The following is a 25125-nucleotide window of genomic DNA, read 5'->3' as shown; positions in this document are numbered from 1 at the left end:
CTAGTGGGAGGTAGATTTTTAGAAAGTATGGTGAAAACATAAAAGTTCTTTATTAAGTAAAGGTGAAAAATAAATCACTGAATCCTTTCATGCTAATATAATTAATTTCATATCTTTATTTCCCTCTTAAATTGTGTGTGTGTTTCTTTTACAAAATAATCATGGAATTGTGACTAAAAGAAAAATTTAGGCTCCTTCCCCACTTATTGTAAGTGTTTTGGACCACCCAAGTTATTCACTCCTTATCAGCCCTGAGCATAGATAAAGGAGTTTGGAGAACTTATCTAAATGAACAAGACCCAAAAGCAGGAGCAGCTTCCAATTCCCTCTTCTTCGTGGTTCATAGTGCAGCTGCAATAATTTGTTTCTAGTGAAGTTCAAAACCTGTACAAGCTTATATCCAAACAAAAATTAAAAATTAATTTCAAACTCCATTCACAGCCTTTGGGCATATACCTCTTTTTATTTCCATTAGTGGAAATACTTTGGATTTGTACCTGTACCTCCATGTTGGCAAAGCAATTGCTTTTTCTTTGTTCTAGGAGGAGAGATAGGATAGCCATGATCCTCGTCAAACATGAAGTCCACTGGTGTGGGGGCAAGACAATAAGTCATCATATTAGATCATTTGATATTTGGCATGAAATTGTACTGCTGGTCCATCACCATGGCTGACCTGGAGTGGCTCGAGTCACTGGATTCATTGTCAGAATGTGCTTTCTGGTGCTGTTGTTTTACAGAGATCCTGACGCCAGGAGCGTTATATTTCTTGTGTAGGAACAGCCTGCATTTCTGCTAAGAACTCACAGCCCTTGGACTGTTTCTTTTCTAATCTTGACCACACTCAAAGGGATGATTGGTTACAGGGTGGCGTGTGGACTTCTGTGAACCACAACTGTCCAGCTCCCCGCCCCTTCAGGGTGGGGATACACCCATATCTCAGGGTGTGCTGGTCTTCCTTAGTCTCTCTCTCCAGCCAGGCCAAATATTGGTGGTTTTGGACTAAACAGTGAAAAATCCAGTGTGACTTTGCCTTTGCTTTTCACCTTCTCCTGTTATTATTTCCCGCAGGAAACTTAGCTCCACCAGGGAAGTAGCTGACATTAGAGTCTTGTGGTATTAGCACCAAAGGGTAATGACTCCCTTGGTGAATTCAGCCTTTGCTGTTGTTCAACTTCTGCTGGGAATGACTCCTAGCTACCAGTCTAGATCATTTGGGGATGGAAAGGAGAGGTCCTAGGTGGTCTCTCTGTCTTTTTGAGGGTGGAAAGAGTCCAGAATTTTCCTTCAATTTCCAGATCATCACCAGAAATAGTTTTAAGTCCCAGAGGCCCTTTTTTAACCAGCCTAACCCCTGAGTCATTCCTATCTCCCACAATGATTGTATTCCTCTGTCCATTCGCAATTTTAATTATGCGTTTACTCAATGGGCTTCCCTTCTGCTTAACTTCTCCTGGTAACTCATTAAACCTCTGAGTCACACATTCATTATTAAAGAGAGGGGAAAAAAGTGAAAGAACAGAAAGGAGCTGTGCCCTGGGAGGAACTTGGGAGTGGATGACTGTGGTGAAGTGCAGCTGAATCTCTGGAGGCCTCAGTTAGCCCTTCTCCCCACGAGCCTGGCCTGGAATTGCGGGCGGCCATTCTTCTAAAGGGAAGTCATTCCTCATGGTGGGTTTTGGCTGTTGTAGGTGACCAGCTTACAATTCTGGTACAAGTGCTTCCCTCCTACTTAATTATGCCCTCTGAACTTAGGTGGTCTCAAAACAACAATGGAGCTACTAATTAAAAAGGAATTCCAGCTCTAACTCGTGCCTCTGAAAGATCATTAAAGGGAACCAATTCATAACCTACAGAGACACTTCTTAATATCCCCTTTCCTTTTTTCCACAATTTTCCCAAAACTGCTCTGTACCCCTAGCATGATCCTTCCCCAACCCACCAAGCTATTTCTTTCCTTCCTCACCTTCCCCAAGGTAACTTATATTAACTTCTTTGGGCCTTGTACACCCCTCTCTAAAATGGGGTTCATGGTAGTACCTGGCTGATATGTTGTTGTAAGAATTAACTGAGATAAAATACCTAAATACCACCTATGTAGTGCTGGGAACATTGTAAATGCTTCTGAAGGTTAGCTGTTATTATGATCAATTCAGCATCTTTAGCCTCAACTCTTCTCTCTCAGTGGAAATACCTAAAAAACAAACTTTGGAAGCTGAGAAAATGATTCCAAAACAAGAGTAACAATAGTGTAATTTACTGAGCATGACTTGTGTACCAACTGCTCTCCTGAATCTTTTTTGTACGTTAGTCCTTTTTTTGTTCACTCCTTACCAGTGTCCTGAGGGGTAGATGCTATTATTATCCCCATTTCACAAATGAAGAAAAATGAAGAAACTTGGATTTAGAGAGATGAACAACTGGCCCTGGGCCACATAGCTAGTGAGTAGCGGAGCTGGGATTCAAACTCAGGCCTGAATAACTTCCAAGTCCATGGTTTAATGGCTTTGCAAAAATCTGCAAGCTCATGGTATTGCCAGCCCCTTGGAAGGCGCGTGTTGTCTGTGTGGATTTGACCCCCGAGGGCCATGAACCCCTGCTCAGAGACTAGGGGCCTCTGATGATGAGTGAATGCCCTTGAAAACAACTGCTGGGGTGGAGCTGGCCCCCACGGCTGGGGTGAAACCACTAGGCCTATGTCACGGTGAAGGCCCAAAAGGCCTCCTAGGTGGTTGTTCAAAGACAGAGAAAAATGTGTTCTCTGCAAGGTTGGCACTTATTTCTTAATAATCAGTTAAAAATTTATGTAGTCTCCCTAATCAGCAAAACAAAGGCTTTCTGTACTTTCATGTGTGCTAGAAACCTTAATGAGTTCTTGGGGATTTATCATTGACTCTAGAAAATTGTAGAAGCCAGTATATCTGGAGTCAGTAAAAATAGGTTTTGCCAAGATACTTCATCTACAAGGAAACCTTTAAATATTCTACACATCCAGTGCTACATCTGTCCTGGGGAATCTGAGGATGGGATGAGGCCCACAGAGGATGCCTGGCATGCATTTTTCCACTCCAGGTAATCTGGTACTTTCTGGGTAGGCCTGGTGCAGGCCGTGTAGACTTGCTTCCTGGGGTCATCTCCAGGGGTCCATCTGAGGGTCCTCTCTCTGGGCAGAGTCCCAGTTATGTAATCCCACTGTCCCAGACACCAGAATGTAATGTTGAGCTCTGCACCAGCTTTAAGGGCCAGTGTATTCCTGGGTTCCAAAGAGTCAGCAGCAGAAGAGGGCTGTCACTGCAGGCTGGAGGGGTCACCACAGTGCGAGTCTCTGTGCACCCAGGAGTCAGATGCCATTGTTATTAGTAGTGGTGGTTCATTGCTATTCTCTCCTTCCTCCTCCTCCTCCTCCTCCTCTTTCATCTCCTTTCTTCTTTTTCTCCCCATTGTCTTCCTCCTTTTTTTTTCAATATAGTAAGACAATATATGAGGAAGATTTGGCAGATCATTCATTCCTTCCACAAGAATTTATAAAGCACTGCAAACGGAGCATGGGGTAAGCGGTACAGAGATAAAAAAGAAATCCCTCCTGTGGGATGTGCATGGTCTAGGGGAACAAGACAGACATGGGACAATTATAATAAGTAATATATCCTGACAGCATATGTGGCTGGCATTGTGCTGTTACCCTTTAATGGGATCATCTCATTTAATCCTCATAGAAATACTCTGAAGGAATTCTAGCATTTTATCCCTGTATATATGAGACTGAGGCACAGACAGGTTAAATAAGTGGCCCAGAGTCACCTCACAGCTAGTAAGTTACAGATCTGACTTGAATGCAAGCAGTCTAATTCCAGAGTCAGTTTTATTAACAGCTGCCTCCCACATAATTACAGCATGTTGTGTCAAGTGTCACCTAAACAGGGTCCAGCAGAAGTGAAATTTGGATGGGCCATGAAAGGTGAGTGGCAGTTTTTGAGGTCAGAAAGGTGAGGGAAGAGCCCTGTAGGCACAGGGAACAGTGTGAGCAGAGATGGGGTGGTGCAGAACTCCTGGCATCCACAGCCTGTGACCGTAGGCAGTGGGAGAACTTGACGCTGCCTGGAGATTAGGGAAGTGTAATCATTTTGTGAAAATTCCACCAACTATATACTTAAGATTTGTCCACTTTGGTGGGCATATGATATCCTTAAATAAAAAGTAACCAAAACATGTAGTTAGCAATACATTATTTGGGCAACTAAATATTCACTAACAATGGGGACAGAGGGAACTGGACTAGAAGGTCCTGAAGATTCACCTGTGAGTAACTCACCCTGGCACAGGGCAGCAGCTCTCCTTCAGGGCTGTCTTGTGAAGAGAGGGAAGTATCATACTTCTGTACTAAAGAGAGCCATCATTTAAAAAATGGTAAAGAAGATAGTCACATTATTAAAAATCTTTGAATGTTAGGAATATGAATGATAGGGAAAAAAAGTCTTTCCCTTTTTATTATTTCATGTATTTTCCAAATTTCCCTTCATGAGCATGTCTTGCTTACTCAAGTATTGTGTAACGGGTGGAGAAGTGAGTCGTGAGTTGGTGGCAGTGCAGGGGAGGAGTGAAGCGGGCAGGAAGAGCTGTTGGTAAGACTATACAGGAAGTGCCCCCATGCAGGAAGGGATTGGAGAGCCCAGGTGGAAGCCAGGGCTTTGGTTAGCAGAGGCCGTATCTCGCTGGCCTCCACCATGCTTAGCCTCTCTCGTCGGGCTAGCAAGCACCACACATTTCACAAATACATATGAGGTCAATGAATGAATAAACAAAAGAGGAAAAATGAAAGCGATGTGTCTGGAGAAGAGGGCATGGATTGAGGAAGAGCTCTTCTCCAGACCACATCACTTCTTAATGATGCAATGGGGTGAGGTTTCTACGTAAAGCGGTAGGAAGTTCGTTATCCTACTATCTGTGATAGAGAGCAAGGAAAGAATGCATGAAAGGGAAGCAAGAGATGATGAAGAGTTTGATCTTATATATGTTGACTTTTGGGGTTAAATTGATAAAACAAATTAAACCACTTGCTACAGAATTCCGGCTGGATGTGGAAGACAGATGGACTAGAGGTAGAATGGGAAGAGACCCCTGAAGGAGCACTGCTGCCCTGTGCCAGCATGAATGACTCACAGGTGAGAGCTGTCTGCAGAACCTTCCAGTCCAGGTTCCCTCTGCCCCCAATGTTAAGGAAGGTTTAATTGTCCAAATAATTTATTTCTAATTACATGTAGTGGTTATTTTTTTTATTAAGGTATTATTAATATACACTCTTATGAAGGTTTCACATGAAAAAACAGTGTGGTTAAAACACTTACCCATATTATCAAGTCCCCATGCATACCCCAATACAGTCACTGTTCATCAGTGTAGTAAGATGCCACAGATTCACTGTTTGCCTTCTCTGTGCTGCACTGGTCTCCCCATGAGCCCCCACACCATGTGTATTAAACATAATACCCCTCAATCCCCATCTCTCTCCCTCGCAACCCACTCTCCCACACCCCTCCCTTTTGGTAACCACTAGTCCCTTCTTGGAGTCTGAGTCTGCTGCTATTTTGTTCCTTCAGTTTTGCTTGTTATTATACTCCACAAATGAGGGAAATCATTTGGCACTTGTCTTTCTCCACCTGGCTTATTTCACTGAGCATAATATCCTCCAGCTCCATCCATGTTGTTGAAAATGGTAAGATTTGTTTCTTTCTTATGACTGAATAGTATTCCATGTGTATATGTACCACCTCTTCTTTATCCATTCATCTACTGATGGACACTTAGGTTGCTTCCATATCTTGGCTATTGTAAATAGTGCTGCAGTAAACATAGGGGTGCATATGTCTTTTTGAGTCTGAGAAGTTGTATTCTTTGGGTAAATTCCAAGGAGTGGGATTCTGGGGTCAAATGATAATTCTATTTTTAGTTTTTTGAGGAACCTCCATATTGCTTTCCACAGTGGTTGAACTAGTTTACAATCTCACCAGCAGTGTAGGAGGGTTCCCCTTTCTCCGCATCCTCACCAGCATTTGTTGTTCTTAGTCTTTTTGATGCTGGCCATCCTAACTGGTGTGAGGCGATAATCTCATTGTGGTTTTAATTTGCATTTCCCTGATGATTAGTGAGGTGGAGCATCTTTTCATGTGTCTGTTCACCATCTGAATTTCTTCTTTGGAGAATTGTCTCTTTATATCCTCTGCCCATCTTTTAATTGTGTTGTTTGCTTTTTGGGTGTTGAGGCGTGTGAATTCCTTATATATTTTGGATGTTCATCCCTTGTTGGATATGTCATTTACAAATATATTCTCCCATACTTTAGGATGCCTTTTTGTTCTGCTGATGGTGTCCTTTGCTATACAGAAACTTTATAGTTTTATGTAGTCCCATGTGTTCATTTTTGCTTTTGTTTCCCTTGCTTGAGGAGATGTATTCAGGAGGAAGTTGCTCATGCTTATATTCAGGAGATTTTTGCCTGTGTTGTCTTCTAAGAGTTTTATGGTTTCATGATTTACATTTGGGTCTTTGATCCATTTTGAGTTTACTTTTGTGTATGGGGTTAAACAATAATCCAGTTTCATTCTCTTGCATGTAGATGTCCAGTTTTGCCAACAACAGTTGTTGAAGAGGCTTTCATTTCTCCATTGTATGTCCATGGCTCCTTTATCATATATTAATTGACCATATATGGTTGGATTTATATAAGGGCTCTCTAGTCTGTTCCATTGGTCTGTGGTTCTGTTCTTGTGCCAGTACCAAACTGTCTTGATTACTGTGGCTTTGTAGTAGAGCTTGAAATTGGGGAGCATAATACCCCCAGCTTTATTCTTTCCTCTTAGGATTGCTTTGGCTATTTGAGGTCTTTTGTGGTGCCATATGAATTTTAGAATGATTTGCTCTAGTTCATTGAAGAATGCTGTTGGTATTTTGATAAGAATTGCATTGAATATGTAGATTGCTTTAGGCAGGATGGCCATTTTGACAATATTAATTCTTCCTATCCATGAGCACGGGATGTGTTTCCATTTATTGGTATCTTCTTCAATTTCTCTCATGAGTGTCTTGTAGTTTTCAGAGTATAGGTCTTTCACTTCCTTTGTTAGGTTTAGTTGTAGGTATTTTATTCTTTTTGATGCAACTGTGAAAGGAATTGTTTTCCTGATTTCTCTTTCTGCTAGTTCATCATTAGTGTACAGGAATGCAACAGATTTCTGTGTATTAATTTTGTATCCTGCAACTTTGCTGAATTCATATATTAGATCTAGTAGATTTATAGTGGATTCTTTAGGGTTTTTTATGTACAATATAATGTCATTTGCAAACAGGGACAGTTTAACTTCTTCCTTGCCAATCTGGATGCCTTTTCTTTCTTTGTGTTGTCTGATTGCCATGGCTAGGAACTCCAGTACTATGTTGAAAAGAAGTGGGGAGAGTGGGCATCCTTGTCTTGTTCCTGATTTTAAAGAAGCTTTCAGCTTCTTGCTCTTAAGTATAATGTTGGCTGTGGGTTTGTCATATATGGCCTTTATTATGTTGAGGTACTTGCCCTCTATACCCATTTTGTTGAGAGTTTTTATTATGAATGGATGTTGAATTTTGTCAAATGCTTTTTCAGCATCTATGGAGATGATCGTGTGGTTTTTGTCCTTTTTGTTGATGTGGTGGATGATGTTGATGGATTTTCAAATGTTGTACCTTCCTTGCATCCCTGGAATAAATCCTACTTTATCATCATGGATGATCTTTTTGATGTATTTTTGAATTCGGTTTGCTAATATTTTGTTGAGTATTTTTGCATCTATGTTCATCAGGGCTATTGGTCTGTAATTTTCTTTTTTTTTGAGGTGTCTTTGCTTGGTTTTGGTATTAGAGTGATGCTGGCCTCATAGAATGGGTATGGAAGTATTTCCTCTACATCTACTCTTTGGTAAACTCTAAGGAGGATGGTATTAGGTCTTCACTAAATGTTTGATAAAATTAAGCGGTGAAGCCATCTGGTCCATGTTTTTGTTCTTAGGTAGTTTTTTTATTACCAATTCAATTTCGTTGCTGGTAATTGGTCTGTTCAGATTTTCTGTTTCTTTCTGGGTCAGCCTTGGAAGGTTATATTTTTCTAGAAAGTTGTCCATTTCTTCTAAGTTATCTAGTTTGTTGGCATATAATTTTTCATAGTATTCTCTCATAATTCTTTGTATTTCTGTGGTATCCGTAGTGATTTTTCCTTCCTCATTTATGATTCTGTTTATGTGTGTAGACTCTCTTTTTTCTTGAGAAGTCTAGGGGTTTATCTATTTTGCTTATTTTCTTGAAAAATCAGCTCTTGCTTTCACTGATTCTTTCTACTGTTTCATTCTTCTCAATTTTATTTATTTCTGCTCTAATCTTTATTATGTCCCTTCTTCTACTGACTTTGGGCCTCATTTGTTCATCTTTTTCTAGTTTTGTTAATTGTGACTTCAGAGTGTTCATTTGGGATTGTTCTTCTTTCCTGAGTTAGGCCTGTATTGCAAAATACTTCCCTCTTAGTACAGACCTCGCTGCATTCCCCAGATTTTGTGGTGTTGAATTATTGTTGTCATTTGTCTCCATATATTGCTTGATCTTTGTTTTTATTTGATCATTGATCCATTGGTTATTTAGGAGCATGTTGTGAAGTCTCCATATGTTTGTGGGATTTTTCATTTTCTTTGCGTAATTTATTTCTAGTGTCATATCTTTGTGGTCTGAGAAACTGGTTGGTATAATTTCAGTCTTTTTGAATTTACCAAGGCTCTTTTTGTGGCCTAGTACATGATCTATTCTTGAAAATTTTCCATGTGCACTTGAGAAGAATGTGCATTCTGCTGCTTTGTGGTGTAATGTTCTGTAGATGTCTGTTAGGTCCATCTGTTCTAATGTGTTGTTAAGTGCCTGTGTCTCCTTGCTTATTTTCTGTCTGGTTGATCTGTCCTTTGGAGTGAGTGGAGTGTGGAAGTCTCCTAGAATGAATGCATTGCATTCTATTTCCCCTTTTAATTCTGTTTGTATTTGTTTCACATATGTAGGTGCTCCTGTGTTGGGTGCATAGATTATTTATAATAGTTATATCTTCTTGTTGGATTGACCCCTTAATCATTACATAATGTCTTTCTTTGTCTCTTGTGACTTTCTTTGTTTTGAAGTCTATTTTGTCTGATACAAGTACTGTAATTCCTACTTTTTTCTCCCTATTAGTTGCATGAAATATCTTTTTCCATCCCTTCACTTTTAGTCTGTATATGTTTTTGGGTTTAAAGTGAGTCTCTTTTAGGCAGCATATAGTTGGGTCTTGTTTTTTTAATCCATTCAGTGCTTCTGTGTCTTTTGATTGGTGCATTCAGTCCATTTACATTTAGGGTGATTATCGATAGGTATGTACTTACTGCCATTGCAGGCTTTAGATTCGTGGTTACCAAATGTTCAAGGTTAACTTCCTTACTATCTAAGTGTCTAACAACTCACTTAGTATGCTATTACAAACACAATCTAAAGGTTCTTTTTTTCTCCTCCTTTTTCTTTCTCCTCCAGTCTTTGTGTGTTAGATATCATATTCTGTACTCTTTGTCTATCCCTTGATTGACTTTGGGGATAGTTGATTTAGTTTTGCATTTGCTTAGTCATTAACTGTTCTGGTTTCTTTACTGTGGTTTTATTACCTCTGGTGACAGCTCTTAAACCTTAGAAACACTTCCATCTATAGCAGTCTCTCCAAAATACAGTGTAGAGATGGTTTGTGGGAGGTAAATCCTGTCATTTTTGCTTATCTGGAAATTGTTTAACCCCTCCTTCAAATTTAAATGGTAATCTTGCCAGTTAAAGTATTCTTGGTTCAAGCCCCTTCTGCTTCATGGCATAAAATACACCATGCCACTCCCTTCTGGCCTGTAAGATTTCTGCTGAGCAGTCTGATGATAGCCTGATGGACTTTCCTTTGTATGTGATCTTATTTCTCTCTCTGGCTGCTTTTAATAGTCTGTCCATATCCTTGATCTTTGCCATTTTAATAACTAAATGTCTTGGTGTTGTCTTCCTTGGGTCCCTTGTGTTGGGAGATCTGTGCACCTCCATGGCCTGAGAGACTATCTCCTTCCCCAGATTGGGGGAGTTTTCAGCAATTACCTCCTCAAAGACACTTTCTATCCCTTTTTCTCTCTTCTTCTTCTTCTTGTACTCCTATAATACGAATATTGTTCCATTCGGATTGGTCACACAGTTCTCTCAATATTCTTTCATTCTTTGAGATCCTTTTTTCTCTCTGTGCCTCAGCTTCTTTGTATTCCTCTTCTCTAATTTCTATTTCATTTATCGTCTCCTCCACCATATCTAATCTGCTTTAGTGCCCTCTATTGTGCTCTTCAATGATTGGATCTCTGACCAGAATTCATTCCTGAGTTCTTGAATATTTTTCTGTACCTCCATGAGCATGTTAATGATTTTTATTTTGAAATCCCTTTTAGGAAGATTCATGGTGTCGATTTCATTTTAATCTTTCTCAGGTGTTTTCTTCATAATTTTTCTTTGAATCAGGTTCCTTTGGCCTTTCATATTTGTATATGGCACTTTCTAGTGTCCAGAAGCTCTACTCTCTGGTGCTGCTCATCCCCTGGAGCAATCAATGTAAGGGGTCACAGGGGAGCGGTGTTGGTTCCTGGGGGGAGGAAAGAGCTCTTTCCTGCTTCCTGGCTGCTATGCCTGTCTCCACTGCCAGAACCAATGGGCTGAGCACACAGATATAAGCCTCTATGCTTTGTGTCTGTAGTTGCTGTGGACAAGGCTTCTCTCTGGTTGGCCTAATGCCAGGGTAGGGTTTGCTGGTTTGTGAGCCAGATGTCGCTGGCTGGTAGAAAGGCCAGTAGGCTGTGTATCATGGAGGGGGTCCTTTGAGCTGTGTAGCCAACCAAGGAGCTGGAGTCCCTGAAGATTGAGAAATTTCCCAACCTGCTGGGCAGAGTGTACCTGGACAATTTTTCTACCTGTCCTTTCTCCTGAGCAGTAAGCTCTGTGCAATCCTTGCCCCTTTAGAAGCCTTCTTGCTGTTAGGAAGTCTCTCAGACTGCCTGCCTTTCTTTTTTCCCAGAGCAGCCTGTTATGGATCCCTGCTTTCTAGAAGTGGCTGGAATCTCAGTGTCTCCAGGTATTTTGCCTGTGTTGGCTTTCCCACCCCCTAATTATAAGAGTACCATGAAAGCACCATGAAATGTAAGTTTGTGCTCCCAGTGCAGATCTCCAGATTTAGGTATTCAGCAGTCCCAGTCCTCCACTCCCTCCCTGCTGCATTTCTCTTCCTCCTTCTGGTGAGCTGGGTAGGGGAAAGGCTTGGGTCCAGCCAGGTCATGGCTTCGGTACATTACCCTGTTCCGTGAGGTTTATTCTTTTCTCCAGGTGTATGCAGTTTGGCACAGCCCTTTTTCCTGGATTAGTTGTATTAGTTCTATTTTCGTATTATATGCAGTTTTAAGAGGAAGCCTCTATCTCACCTTTCATGCTGCCATCCTTATTGAATGAGGTTCTTTTACAAATAAAACACTAATAAAATATTGGAAATAGCACTATGGAAGAATAACACTATAGAGGAATTTATATGTAGAATTACTCATAATTAACTCATATTGACAATGGTCTTACTTCAATACAAGATGAATTCATAACCACATACAACTGGGTCCTGCTCCAGTGTTTTATGGTTCTCATCTGATTTGTCCTGGACTGAGTTGTCCTCTTCTAGGTGTCTTGCTGTCCTAGGTGAGCAGGTGACTTGGGGTACTTCTGTTGGGGTACTGCCTGCAGCAGCTGTCAAGAGGTTTCAGGGCTTTACTGATTCCCTCTGTGAATTGTTCTATGTCCAGTTATAATACAGAAATTTGCTGCCCCTCCTTTTCTCCTACCACAAGCAGGCTCTCTCCAAATGGCAGGAAAGACAGCTGAGGCTCACTCAAGCCTCATATCCTTGCAACTTGTAGTTCAAAAGGAAAAGAGCTCATCTCTCTCCCAGCCTCCCTATGTCAAAGCACAAGGAAAGACCCTGACTGGCCCTACTTGAGACACTAATTATGTGTTAGACCAACCAGTGCAAACAGGGGGCTAGGGACCTGTAGTGGTTACTTTTTATCATATGCACACTAAAGTGGACAAGTCTTAAGTATATAGTTGGTAGAATTTCACAAAATGAGCACACTTTTATAGTCTCCACACAGAACAAGAATAGAACCAGCACATCACAAGTGTTGAGTCCTTTCAGTCACTATCTGCCTCCATCAAATATAACCACTCTGGCTTTTATCACCATAGAGTAATTTTACCTGTTTTTAGTCTTTGCATAAGTGGAATCACACAGTATGCTCTCTTCCTGTCTGCCTTTTTTTCTCAATGTAATGTTTGTGAGCTTCTTCATCATGGGTTGCATAAATGAAGTTAGTTCTTTTTCACTGTCTCAGGTTTCATTGGATATTTTGCTACAGTGGAATATACCATTCTACTCTTGGTGAATATTTGGGCTATTTGTAATTTAGGCTACTATAAGTAAGACTTTTATGAATATTCTTGGCTCTTATCTTTTGATTGACATAAATACTCATTTTTTGTTATGTATATGCCTCAGAGTGGAATTACTGAGTCATAGGATAAATGTATGTTTAGCTTTTATAATATCTGTATAACAGTTTCTAAAGTGTTTGCGCTAACTGACATTCACACCAGCAGTTTATGCGGTACAAATTGCTCTATGACCTCACCAACACTTAATGTTTTTATTTTTTTAATCACTCTGGAAGATTTGTCATGTTACCTCATTGTGACTTTAATTTGCATTTTCTGATGACTAGTGATATTAAGCTTCTTTTCATATACTTATTGTCTATTTAGATATATTTGTTTTGTTATAAAGTGTTGGTGTAAGTATTTTGTTGGTTAGTTAAAAGCCCATGTTTGATGACTCCTATATATGGATGAACTGTGGATCTGTTTCTACTATTTTTTTCTCGGTCTTCAATCTTGTGGTTCTGTTTTCTGGAGTGTTTGGTATTTTTCACTGATTTCTGGATATTATATATGAAAAATTGTAGAGCCTCTGGATAGGTCACCTTGATTCAGTTGAGGGTGATCTATTTCTAGTTTGTCCTTAATCATCGTCACAGCTCCTGGCTCTTTCAGAGTCTCAAGTGAAAGCCTGGTGTTCAGTGAGTCCCTCCTCCTCAGTGGTCCCTGAATCCCAGCTTTCATCTCACCAGCTCGGCTGAGATTGGTGATAACTATTTGGCCTATGTGCTTTGAATTGTATATTATTAAATGTCCTGAGGGGAAAATGTGGCCCTGCCAGAGGGCTCCCTTCAGTAAGCATTTATGTTCTTTGGGATCTTGGTTCCCCAAGTGCTGGCTGTTTCGGTTGTCTTCAAGCAGCTGGTGTGTGTGTGTGTGTTATTTTGACCAGCTTTTATAGATGTTCTTAGCAGAAGAGTTAATCTGATACTAGCCACTCCATTATAACTGGAAGTACAAGCTTGTTATCTACATTTTAAATAATTCTTAGAAGGGCATTTCTAATCTCCTCCTTTCAGTATTTCTGCCTTAATGGTCAAAACCTTAATGTGTCTATGTGTACTCTCTAAGTGGCCAGAGATAAAACAGAGCCATATGTTAGAAATGTGGCATCTTCAATGCAGTCAGAAGCAGAAACTAGAGGATTTTAATTTACAGATTGCATTCTAATGATGTTTCTTCTTTTCCTTCTGTAATGTTCCAATATAGTTAGAATGGGACTGGTTAGCAAAATATCCTTCAGTCTCTGGCCAGATATACTTCAGGTTTAAATGGGAACATATTTCCTTATTAGGCATCATTTCTACTTAAAGGGACCATTTGCTATACCAACTACTCAAAGAATTTAAGATACTGAGTTTTATTTTTTTAAATTAATAGGCTTTGTTCTTTAGAGAAGTTTTAGGTTTACAAAAAACTGATTGGAAATTACAGAGAGTTCCCATATACCCTCTTTCCCCCATACAAAGTTTCCCCTATTATTTCCGTCTTATGTTAGAGTGGTCCAAGATGCAGTTTTACTTTGGGCAAATTCTTCCTGAGTGGTTTCTCAACTTCAGAAGCAGCTCAAAGTGTAGTGATTTTTTTTTTCTGTGGGATTGGAAGGGAGAAATAGACCATTTTACTTATAAGCATAAAAGCAGATGTTATGGGTCAATGCCAATACAAAGTTTTGATTGAGAACAACCATCGGAATCTTAGAAACACCTTTTACATTAATCAGCTATGTGTAACTCTAGTTGTACAAAACCCAGGGGACAAAGTAGTCCCAGGGTAGAATGTTTCTGTTGGAAATACTCTTGGGAGGAGAGTGTAGCCCCATATTTAAAGCAAAAAGTCAAATCTCTCTTCTTTAGGTGATCCTTAATGGCCCTGGATAGGATAGCCTTGGTTGATATTAATGAAGGGTAATAAAAGGCCACCATTAAAAGGTATTCCCATAGTTCATATTCCTTGATTTTAAAGAAAATAAAAATTACAGTAAAATATACATAACATAAATTTCACCATTTTTCAGTATACAGTTCAGTGGCATTAAGGATATTCACATTGTTAAACAACATCACCATCAAACTTTTTTCATGTTGCTAAATTGAAACCCAATACCCATTAAACAATAACTCCCTTCTCCTCCTACCCCTAGTCCCTGGCACCCACCATTCTACTTTCTGTCTCTATGAATTTGATTAATCTAGGAACCTCATAGAAGTGGAATCATACAATATTTGTCCTTTTGAGACTGACTTATGTCACTTCACATAATGTCTTCAAGTTCATCTATGTTGTAGCATGTGTCAGAATTTCCTTCCTTTGTAAGACAGTAATATTCCACTGTATGTATATGCCACATTTATTTGGCCATTCATTCATAGATGTACACTTAAGTTAATTTCATTATTGTCTTTGTTTTGTAAGTAGGAAGTTGCTCTTTAGACAGATATTTTATATATTATCAAGGAGCTCTGGCTTCCTTGAATTCTTCAGAATAAATATAAAATATCCAGCCAGAGCTTTCAGATGCCAGAATTGTCACCAATTTATGTTATGGTAACTTAAGAGATTAAGCATTGTAGGTTTCCACAGTGGATCAGAGGTGGATTCCATTTTCAGGAGGTGTATAGTCTAGCTGGAGAAATAAACTGGGTATCCAAAAAATGTTAATAGTTTGTATGTGAGTACAATAGACAGGGGTGGAGGGCGTCTGGAAGTAAGATGAGAATGTTTGGCTGGGGCCCACTCAAGACAGCATTCAAACCAGACTGAGGAGTTTGGACTCAGTGGGTAGGTAGTGGGAAGCCACTCAAGATTTCCAATTGTTTTTGATATTTATGGATTACTTTGTTTCTTTTCTATTTAATTTTATTTTTTAATTATTGAAACCATTTACATGCTCAAACTTAAAGCTATAAAATATGGTACATTCAGAGAGATCTAGCTTCCTTTTCCATTCCCTTCCTGTTGTTTCTCCTTTCTCCTATAGGTAACCCATTTTTGTTAGGTTTTGCTTTATCCTTCCACTTGTTTTTAGAAACATAAACAAATATGTGTATGTATTAGCCTCCTTTTTAAATTAAAAAAGTAGAATACTATGTACACTCTTCTGTGTCTTACATTTAAGTTACATTCATTCATGTATTTTCATTCATTCATGTATTCATTCATGTAAGTTATATTCAACAGTATTTAGAGATTGTCATCATTCCTTTCCCTGTCTGTATAATACCCCATTGTATGAGTGTATCATAATTTATTCAACCTGTCCTCTGTGATGGATATTGGTGATTGTTTCCAGTCATTTGCTACTGTAAATTGTGCTTCAGTGGATAGACATGTGCTTATACCGTTTGCTGTGTTGCCAGTTGTATCTTTGGGATAGAGTCCTAGGTCAAAGGGTCAAGACACAGGTTTTGCTGTATGTTGCAAAAAACTACTCCACAGGGGTTGTACCATCTTGCAGTCTCACCAGCAATGCATGTGTCTTTGTTTCTTCACAGCCATGCCATAGAGTATGTTGTCAAACTTTTGGATTCTTGCCCACTTTGGTGTCTGGTATCTTGGGGGTAGTTCTAATTTTCATTCACAGAAGTTACTAATATTGGATAAATTAGTGGGTCTTAATGATTTGTTAAATGTGAAGACCAATCAGAGAGTGAGAAGAGTCAACGGATTGAAAGACAAAGGAGAAGCAACAATAGGGGATAATTTATTGTTTGAGTTGCTCATGGGAAACGTGTAAGGCCTTTGGAGCCAAGAAAGGGGTCATGATATCTATGTAAAGACGGTGACCGAAGCTCTGAGATTATATGAGATTGCCAAGGCTGGAAATGTAGATGAGAAGAGCGGCAAGAAAATGCCCCCCAAGTTTCCAGTACAGTGACAGTTGGAGAAACCAGATTATCTGCCTTCTCCATCCACTCTCCTTTTTAATTATTATTGAGGTTTGATTTTTATTATAAATATTATTGTTATTTTCAGACTTCGATACAACAGACTGCTGTCTACCCTACTGATACTTGAAAAGAGAATGACAATGGAGGCGGGCTCTGGCCCCTGTCACTCAAAGTGTGGCCCCACAATCCAGTATCATGGGCATTAGTTGTGAGCTGGTTAGAAGTACAGAAGCTCAGGTTCCACCCCAGGTCTACAACACAGATCCTCAAGATATTAACAGTGGTGATTAGTTGTTTCTCCATGCCTTTTTGAGCAGTTGAACTTTGCAGGGGAAAACTAAGAAACAGAGTTGACTGCTTGTGCCTTAAATTTATGATTCCAAATGATAATTGAATGCTCTACACTTCTCACACTGTTTCTCTCGTGGGATTGCTTTCATACCCTGAAGGGGATTATTTTATACCTTCTCCCTTTTCTTCAAATCTCTCACTCACCCTCCTTGCTTATTCTCAAATGATGTCATTCTTTATTGTACATAGAAAATAGAAGCTGTCTGATAGACTCCCTCAGACTTCCACCACCAAAGTTATGACCATAGCAGTGTCTACACCCATCTTCTCTTTAGTGTGATGGGAAACGTGTCCCTCCTTAGATCAAAGGCTTTCTGACCATGCGTGCCTGGACTCCATCCCCCTTCTCTAGGATCTGGCTTCTTTGATTGTCTCCCTTTAACATTATGTGCAGTGATTGGCTCCATCTTTCCTGGACCATTCCCATCAGTAGACAAATCTAGTATGTTATCAACTGTCTTTTTTCCCTTTCAAAGTTTTTCTTGTGGTAAAATATAACAAAGTATGTTGTACTACTATTACCACTATCCATCTCCATAACTCTTTTCATTTTGTAAAACTGAAACTCTGTATCCTTTCAACAATAACTCATAATTCCGCCCTCCCTCCAGTGCCTGGCAACCACCATTCTACTTTTTGTTTTGACTGTCTCTGTTTTGACTACTCTAAGTGTCATATACAAATGGAATCATAGAATATTCATCTTTTTGTGACTGGCTTATTTCACTTAGCATAATGTTCTCAAGGTTCATCCATGCTGTACCATATATCAGTATTTCCTTCCTTTTTAACAATGAGTAATATTTACATGTATAAACCACATTTTGCTTATCCATTCATCTGTCGATGGACACTTGGGTTTCTCCCACATTTTAGCTCTTGTGAATAATGCTGCTGTGAACATGTGTGTATATATATCTCTTTGAGACCCTGCTTTCAATTCTTTTGGATATATACCCACATGTAGAATTGCTGGATCATATGACAATTCTATTTTTAATATTTCGAGGAGCCGCCATACTGTTTTCCACAGATGCAACATTTTATATTATCACTAATAGTGCGTGAGGATTTCGATTTCTCCACATCTCTGTCAACATTTTTTTTCTGTTTTTATGATAATAGCCACCTTAGGGTGTGAAGTGGCATCTCAATGTAGTTTTGATTTGCATTTCCTTTATGATCAGTGATGTTCAGCATCATTTCGTGTGTCTAATGGCATTTGTTCTCATCAACTGTCGTTTAATAAACCACTTCTTCCTTGACTGCTTTAACCTACTCTAACCACTGCCCAATTTCTGTGCTCCCCTGAGAGTAAGACTACTTCCTGAAAGAGTTTCCTTCATTGCTGTGTCTCTTTCTCTGCCTTCCATTACGTTTCAATATACTTCAGCCTGGCCTCCACCTCTACCACATTGCTGAAACTGCTTGGTGACTTCAGTGTTGTCAAATCCAAAGGATAATTTCCAGCAGAGCTTGACACAGTTGACCATCTTCTCTGTCCTGGAACACTCACTCTGCGGTTTTGGGAAACATGCTCTCCTAGTTTTTCTTCTATCACTCTGATCTCCCACTACCTACCTCCTCTACCTGACTTCTCAGTGCTGAAGTTCTAGAGTTCCTGAAGCCACAGTTCTGGTACTTACCCCTCCCTTCCCTCTTCTCTCTTTTTTCTCTCCTCATGTCATAGTTCCCCATGGTTCTCCCATTCCCTGTTGCCTTACACTCAACTTGTTGCATGCATTTACACTGTCTTTCTGGCCTCTGTGGGCATTTGAGTTTGTGATCACTCTCTTAGGTCATATATTGCAGTTATTTATGTAAACATTTCCCTCTATTCCTTGATTGTATGTTCTCTAAGAGTTGGTTCTGCATCTGCTTTATTCCCAACAATGCCTCGCGAAGTGCATTGAGAATAACAGAAATAAAGTTTATTGAATAAAATAAACAAGAAAAAAATAAACAAATACAAGGATTCTTGGCAATTGAAAACATTTTTATCTTAAGGAAGGGTATGTCTCCACTTTCATGGAGCCCAGAAAGGCTGACTGGGATGTGACCAGGTCAGCATTTCAACTAGGTTCGTGAGACACTCCACAAAGCAGAGGTCAAGAGTGTGACCTTGCCTTAGAGCAGAGTCAGTTGAGAACTCCTAGAGTGGACTCCAGATCCTCTGATAATTTTGCATCCAGGCCTATAAGAATGAACCTAAAAGCTACATTGTCAGTAACAGAAAATGGAACCTTTTTTTTTTTTCTGCAAAATTTTTATTGTGTGAAGTTTTAAGAATGCTTTGAATTGCAGGCTTTACCACTAGCATCTCTAATAATTTACTTTTATGCTGGGGGTAGAACCAGGGAGCCATCAACTGTTCAAATACTTCCAGACCTGCTGTTCATTTGTCAGTTCTTGTCCTTGCTTTCTTTATGGCTCTGCTGGATGACATTAACCAACCTTCTGTCGTGACTTGGTTACTCTGGGATATCCAATTCCCTTACCTCATTGCTTTGCCTTCCCCTGGCCTTCCCTTTTCCCCTGCCTCCTTTAACATTGTGGATAAAGTGAAGGTTCGTATGGCCAAGATTCCCACCTGGCCCCGGTCAGCTAGCTCACTACACACGTTTGGGGTATATGTTGCTATTGACTCTGTATAAAGAGCTCTGCCCAGTGCACTGGGTGACATGGCAGCATCGCTGCATGGCTGCAGGGCTGCATGGTTGCAGGAGAGCAGAGACTGGAGTGGTGGCAGCACTGAGGCCAGACTGAGACAGCTGTGTGGGCAGAGAGGCCCAGAGGCAGAGAGCAGCTTGCTGCTTGCAGACTCGCTCTGAGTGGATGGGATTCTAGTGTTGACCTGCCACCGTGGAAATAAAGTTGGGTATAAACCCTTTCACCCCAAGGATGTTTCATTGTCATTTTTCGGTCTCATTGAACCCATAGTGAACTTGCCAAGGACTGAAACCCATTGGTAAGACAAACATTCATTCTTGGCAGTTAGTAGATGTTTATTGAGCACCTACTATGTGTCATTCCAGGTGCTGAGGATTAAAGGATGAGCCACATGGCTATGGCCTGCATTAATACCATTTATAGCATAGTGCAGAGGAGGAAGGTAGACATCAAACAGATAACTAAAGAAAATAATAAATACTTTGGTCCACACATATAGAGAAGGTGAGGTGCTTATGAGAGGCAATCCAGGGCTATCTACTCTGAATTGAGTGGTAAAGGAACTCAGCTTTGGGGAGGCGGCATTTGAAATTGCAACCTGAGGGAACCAGCAAATGAAAAGAGAGGACAGAGTGTTCCAGGCAGAAGGTAAGGCATGTGCAAAGGCCTGAGTGTTGGCACTGGAGGACCTGAAAGAAAGTGGTGCCACACACTGGACATGTACAGTACTATTAACAGAAAAAAAATAGTTTATCTGTTCATGTATGTATGAAGTACTTTGTGCAGATCTAGCCACACTGTTATTAAGGTTATTGGCGTGGACAAATGCCCATGATCTGTTGTTGGGTGAAAAGAGTAGTTCCTAAATGTATGGTATTATTCTACATATGACTATATTTGTATCAGTTAGGAGTTTTGTTGCAAGTCTGAGAAAGCCTAATCAGAATTTTCTTAAGCAAAATAGATATATATTAGTTTATATATCTGAAAAGTCCATGGAAGGGGCTACCAACCAGTCTGGGTGTATGAGGGGTTCAGATGTTCTAGACCAGTACTATCCCGTAGAGATGTAATCTGAATGACAAGCATCATGACTTCAACTTATAATCAGTATGAAAATTATTAGTGAGAACATTTCTTTTTCATCATAAGGCTTTGAAACCCAGTGTATCTTTTACACTCGCATCATGTCTCAATTTGTACCAGTCACATTTCAAGTGTTCAATAGCTGTATGTGACTAGTGGCTTCCACTGTGGACAGTGCAGGTCAAAGCCTTAGATCCTCTCAATTTCAGTACATGTGAGAAGGAACTAGACTGTCTTCCCAAAAGTCTGGGCAAAAGTTTCTTTGCATCTCATTGGTGCTAAAAGATTCACATGACCTTGTTGAACCAACACTGTGACCAGGAAGAAGGTGATGTACCCAATAGTTTAGGCCCAAATCATATGCTGTATCCCACAAATGCAAGAGAGGAGTAGGCCCCACCTGAACTTGATGTACAGGGTAAGTAAAAGTCTTACCTGAGGGGGATTGCCCCTGGGAAAGTTCACTCTGGATTCAGTGAGATAGAATAACAGCAACTGAATGTTAGGGTTAAAAGGGTTTATACCAAGCTTTATTCTCACTGTGCCAGGTTGAGCACTGGAATCACATCTGTCTGCAGTGTTTGCAATTCATCTCCAACTCTGCCTCTGGGCAGAGCACTTGGTGGAGCTCCTTATATAGTTCACCCACAATAATGGCTCATTGCCAGTGGGTGTGTAAGCATTAGCCCATGCAGGAGGCCAATTACATCATCAAGTAGGTTAGGGTCAGGTGAGGATCCTGGCCATAGGAACTTTCATTTTCCCTACTATAAACATGTTATTTTTGGCCACTTTGCATTCACTTATCCAGTCTTGGGTAATGGTGTTTGGGGATTCTGCTCTCCCCATGTGGAAGAGGACTGGAAAGCAGACTGTTAGTGGAAGTTATCACTGGGAAGTGAGACCCCAGGTTATAAAGGTACCACTTCTATTTTCTGTTTTATATATTGCAGTGTTTAGTTTCTTGCTACTAGCATATACTGTTTTATTTTTATTTCTGCCTTTAGAGAAGAGGATAGGTAAGCTTAGGTTTCCTTGTTCTAACAACATTTTTCAATATTAACCACTTCTGATGAAAATATTGCTCTGACATACTATATTTTTTCTCAGTTTCTTAAGTAGAGTAGATAAAATATAATTGAACTTGTCACAGGTCATTGCAGAGCTTTCCATCTGCTGGGCAGCCACTCACTGGTGTGTTGTGAATGGATTACAGGTATGTGGAGATATGAGTCCCCTTGTCACCTTCTCTCAGGAAAGCCAGGTGGGGCTTGGGGTGATAGAGGCCCTTGAATCAGTTGCCTCTGGCCATTTTCCCTGGTGTATCATCTAAGTAGATGCATTTTCTATATGCATCTTGATGAGGAAAAGGTTAGGCAGCACTAGTTATTACTGTGTGTCATAATTCAGAGATCCTGGCAGGGCCAGCTGGGTTGGCCCTCCTCTTTGTGGTTATAGAGGGTGCCTGACATTTAACCTTGACTGAATTTCCCCAGACAACTCTTGCTCCTTGCTCTTTGTGGCCCTCTTTCTCTGTATTTTGCTGGCAATTGCCATTGCTTCTTCTTGTCTTTGCTATTTCATTTGCTATCTTATTTTACACAGGCTTGTTAGGTAAGGTGAACTATGCTTGAGTATAGCTTGCCTCTTCCAGCTGAAGATTCAGTGATGACTGCAGAATTGTCTTTTTCACTTATTTCTGTTGCTAAGCTCTATATGTCTCAGACGACCTTAGAATGTCATGTTATGCCTTTTCATTAGAGATAGCAGATATCTTATAGAGCTCTTTATTCTTTTTTAGTTATTGTTATTTTTTAGTTAAGTTAAAAATATCTTTTATATGTATTTGAGCTCTTTATTTTTGAGGGTTAGTTGTGGTTAATTTCAAGAAAACTGTAAATTACTGGATGAAAGCATCATAATGCAGTGTTATAGAGAAGAAAAAGAATATTTGGTGTGCACACACACATACGCATACACACACACATAAGAATGCAGAAAGAAGAAAGGCAGAGAGAGAGAGGGAGAGACACTCAGAGAACATGGAGGACAGTTATACCCTCCTTTCAGAGCAACCTCATAAAGGTCAGTTGTCATGCTCACTCAACAAATGGCCCCTTGTTACCATTCTGAAAGTGAACGTCCTTCTGGTCGGATAACTGGTGTTAGCCAATAAGGGATTTCTGATGCTTTTGTGTTCTTATGCAGGGGCGGACCTCTCCAAGCATTGTAAATGACAGATAGAAATACTCAGTGGGTCGCATGAAATCTTAACTAACAGCATTCTGGGGCAGTCAGGCTCAGAAGTTAAAGGCAAGGTCTTTGGAGTCTGACCTGGGGTCGAACTCTGGTTCTAGCTTATACTACTAACTGTGCATTGGACAAGTTTCTTTATCCCTCTGAGGCTGTTTTCTCACTGAGCTTTTGTGATGATGAAATGAGAAAATGTTTGTAGTGTCTCTGGCTTGTTGTAAGTGATCAATAAATAGTATTGTTTTCTTGTCATTATTATTAATAATGGAAAAGTTAATGGCTAATGGCAAGACTTACCTTTGGGGAAAATATCATAAATAATAAAACATAAGTATGAATTTTTGTCATTGGCCTAATTTTGAGTAATTAGCTGCCTGTCATGTTTCCCTCTACTAAGTAGTGATATATATGAAATTCTGAAATTGATTTAAATGGGCTAGAAATCCTCTGGAGTTTTTTTATTCTTATCTACCTGTGATGTGTACTGTGTAGAATCATATATTTGGCCAAGCAACTTCAGACTAGTAGGTGCTGTCAGCCTGACAATGGTCATGGATTACAGATGACTGATCTATGGTTTGTACAGGTTCTGCCTTCTACTTCATGAAAAATTGGTACATCATTTATATTTTAATAAATGCCTTGGAATTTTTTCCTTTATTTACATTTCTCAAAAAACAACAAATAGAGTTGTTTCTGGTACATCTGTCATTCCTAAAGCTCCTTAGGGCTAAGTTTGCAAGAGGACAGTCACCTGACCACCTGCCACAGCTTTTCCAGTTTGCTATTAGAAAAGATGCGTAAGTACTACATTAAAAGAAGTGGGGTATGGTTTCTATTCAGAGATGTAGAAGGCTGACAAGAGAATTACTCCTAAACCTACAATGAAAAAAATCTTGACAAACAGCAAGTTCTCAACTGTTCTTGAGCCCGTTGGAGTGTTGAGGTTGCTGGGAAACCAGCAGGCCCAGACTCTAGGAAGACACAGGGATCTCCAGGGAGAAATGAGAGGCAAACACTGACCTACCTGGGCAAGAAAAAGCCAGACACCTGTAAAAGTTCAGTCAACATGGTTGTTGAATAGGTGGAGTCTGGTGAGGGCACTAGCAAAAGAGTGTGAAGCTCAGGGCTATAGACAAAGGGGGTCCATGTCTTCTTGCAGACAGTTTTCCATGAACTCCACAGTGAGCTCACAGAAATGGTTGGGAGAGTCTGCAGAAAGTCTCCCTTGTGGTGCACTGCTAGAGGAGAGCAACAGAAGCTGCTGTGGAAGACAAGAAACTCCATCTAGAACCTTTTCTCTTATGAACAAAAGCCTTCATTTGTGTAGTATGTGTGTGGAAGGAGATTTACACTGTCACCCTTAGGATACTGGTGAAATCCTATTGTGTCTGGAGCAAAGGAACAGGAAAAAACTCTTCTACCCCAGGAAGAGGGCAGGTACATGTGCTGAATTCAGAAGTAACCAGAGGAGGAGTGGGATCGTTGAGAAGGCTCCTCCTCCAATAGAGGATACAGCGCTTGTCTAAGATTGAGGCTTACTCAGAACAACAGGGAACATTTCCTCCCTCTACCCCCAAATCAGGGTAACAAAAGAATTCAGAAAAATTAAAGAAAAAGAAAAAGAAACAATAGATGAAACAAGTGAAAAATTGGCTAGTTAAGAAAGTAGATTTTAGTTCACTCATATCAATGATCATATTAAATGTGAATTATCTAAATATACCAGCTAAAAGAGAGATTTTCAGATTGGGTTTAAAAAGCAAGGCCAAAGTATCCAGTGTCTATAAGTAATCTATGTTAAATATAAGACAGATGGGTTAAAAGTAAGAGGATAGGGAAAGATGCTATGCAAAAACTAACCAAAATAAAGCTGGAGTTGTTATATGAATATCAGACAAAATAGACTTTAGAACAAGGACTGTTCTAAGGGATCAAGAGGGATTAACTAATTGTAAAGGGCCAAATTCTCTAAGAAGTAATAGTCCTAAATATGTGCATAGTTAACAGAGTTCTGAGATAAATAATGCAAAAACTGATAGAATTGAAAGGGAAATAGGCAACTTCATAGTTATAGCTGAAAACTTCAATGCTCTTTTCTCAGTAGAAGATAGAACAAGTAAGAAGAGTATCAGTAAGAATATAATGACATGAACACCATTATCAACCGGCTTGACCTAACTGACATTTATAGAACACTTCACCTGACAACACATTCTTCTGCAGTGCACAGGGGACATTCACCACAAGGTATTTTATTTTGGGCCATAAAACAAACCTTAGCAATTTAAACAGAATAGAAATC

The 25125-nt window shown here is 39.9% G+C and overlaps 1 protein-coding gene across 7 annotated transcripts in view; it reads left to right on the top strand.

The window, feature by feature from the left end:
• HIVEP3 (HIVEP zinc finger 3) overlaps positions 1-25125 on the top strand; it is a 474019-nt gene that overhangs the window by 59091 nt on the left and 389803 nt on the right. The window contains exon 2 of one of the 7 annotated variants that reach the window (XM_073233750.1): positions 5064-5162. The exons of the other annotated variants lie outside the window; for them this stretch is intronic. The gene's annotated coding sequence lies outside the window, so the exon portion shown is untranslated. The remainder of the gene's footprint in view (positions 1-5063; positions 5163-25125) is intronic. 7 annotated transcript variants of the gene reach the window in all.

This window comes from Manis javanica, chromosome 4 (genome assembly GCF_040802235.1).
Source record: "Manis javanica isolate MJ-LG chromosome 4, MJ_LKY, whole genome shotgun sequence".
NCBI classification, from domain to species: Eukaryota; Metazoa; Chordata; class Mammalia; order Pholidota; family Manidae; genus Manis; species Manis javanica.
This window is presented reverse-complemented; position numbering and strand designations above follow the sequence as displayed.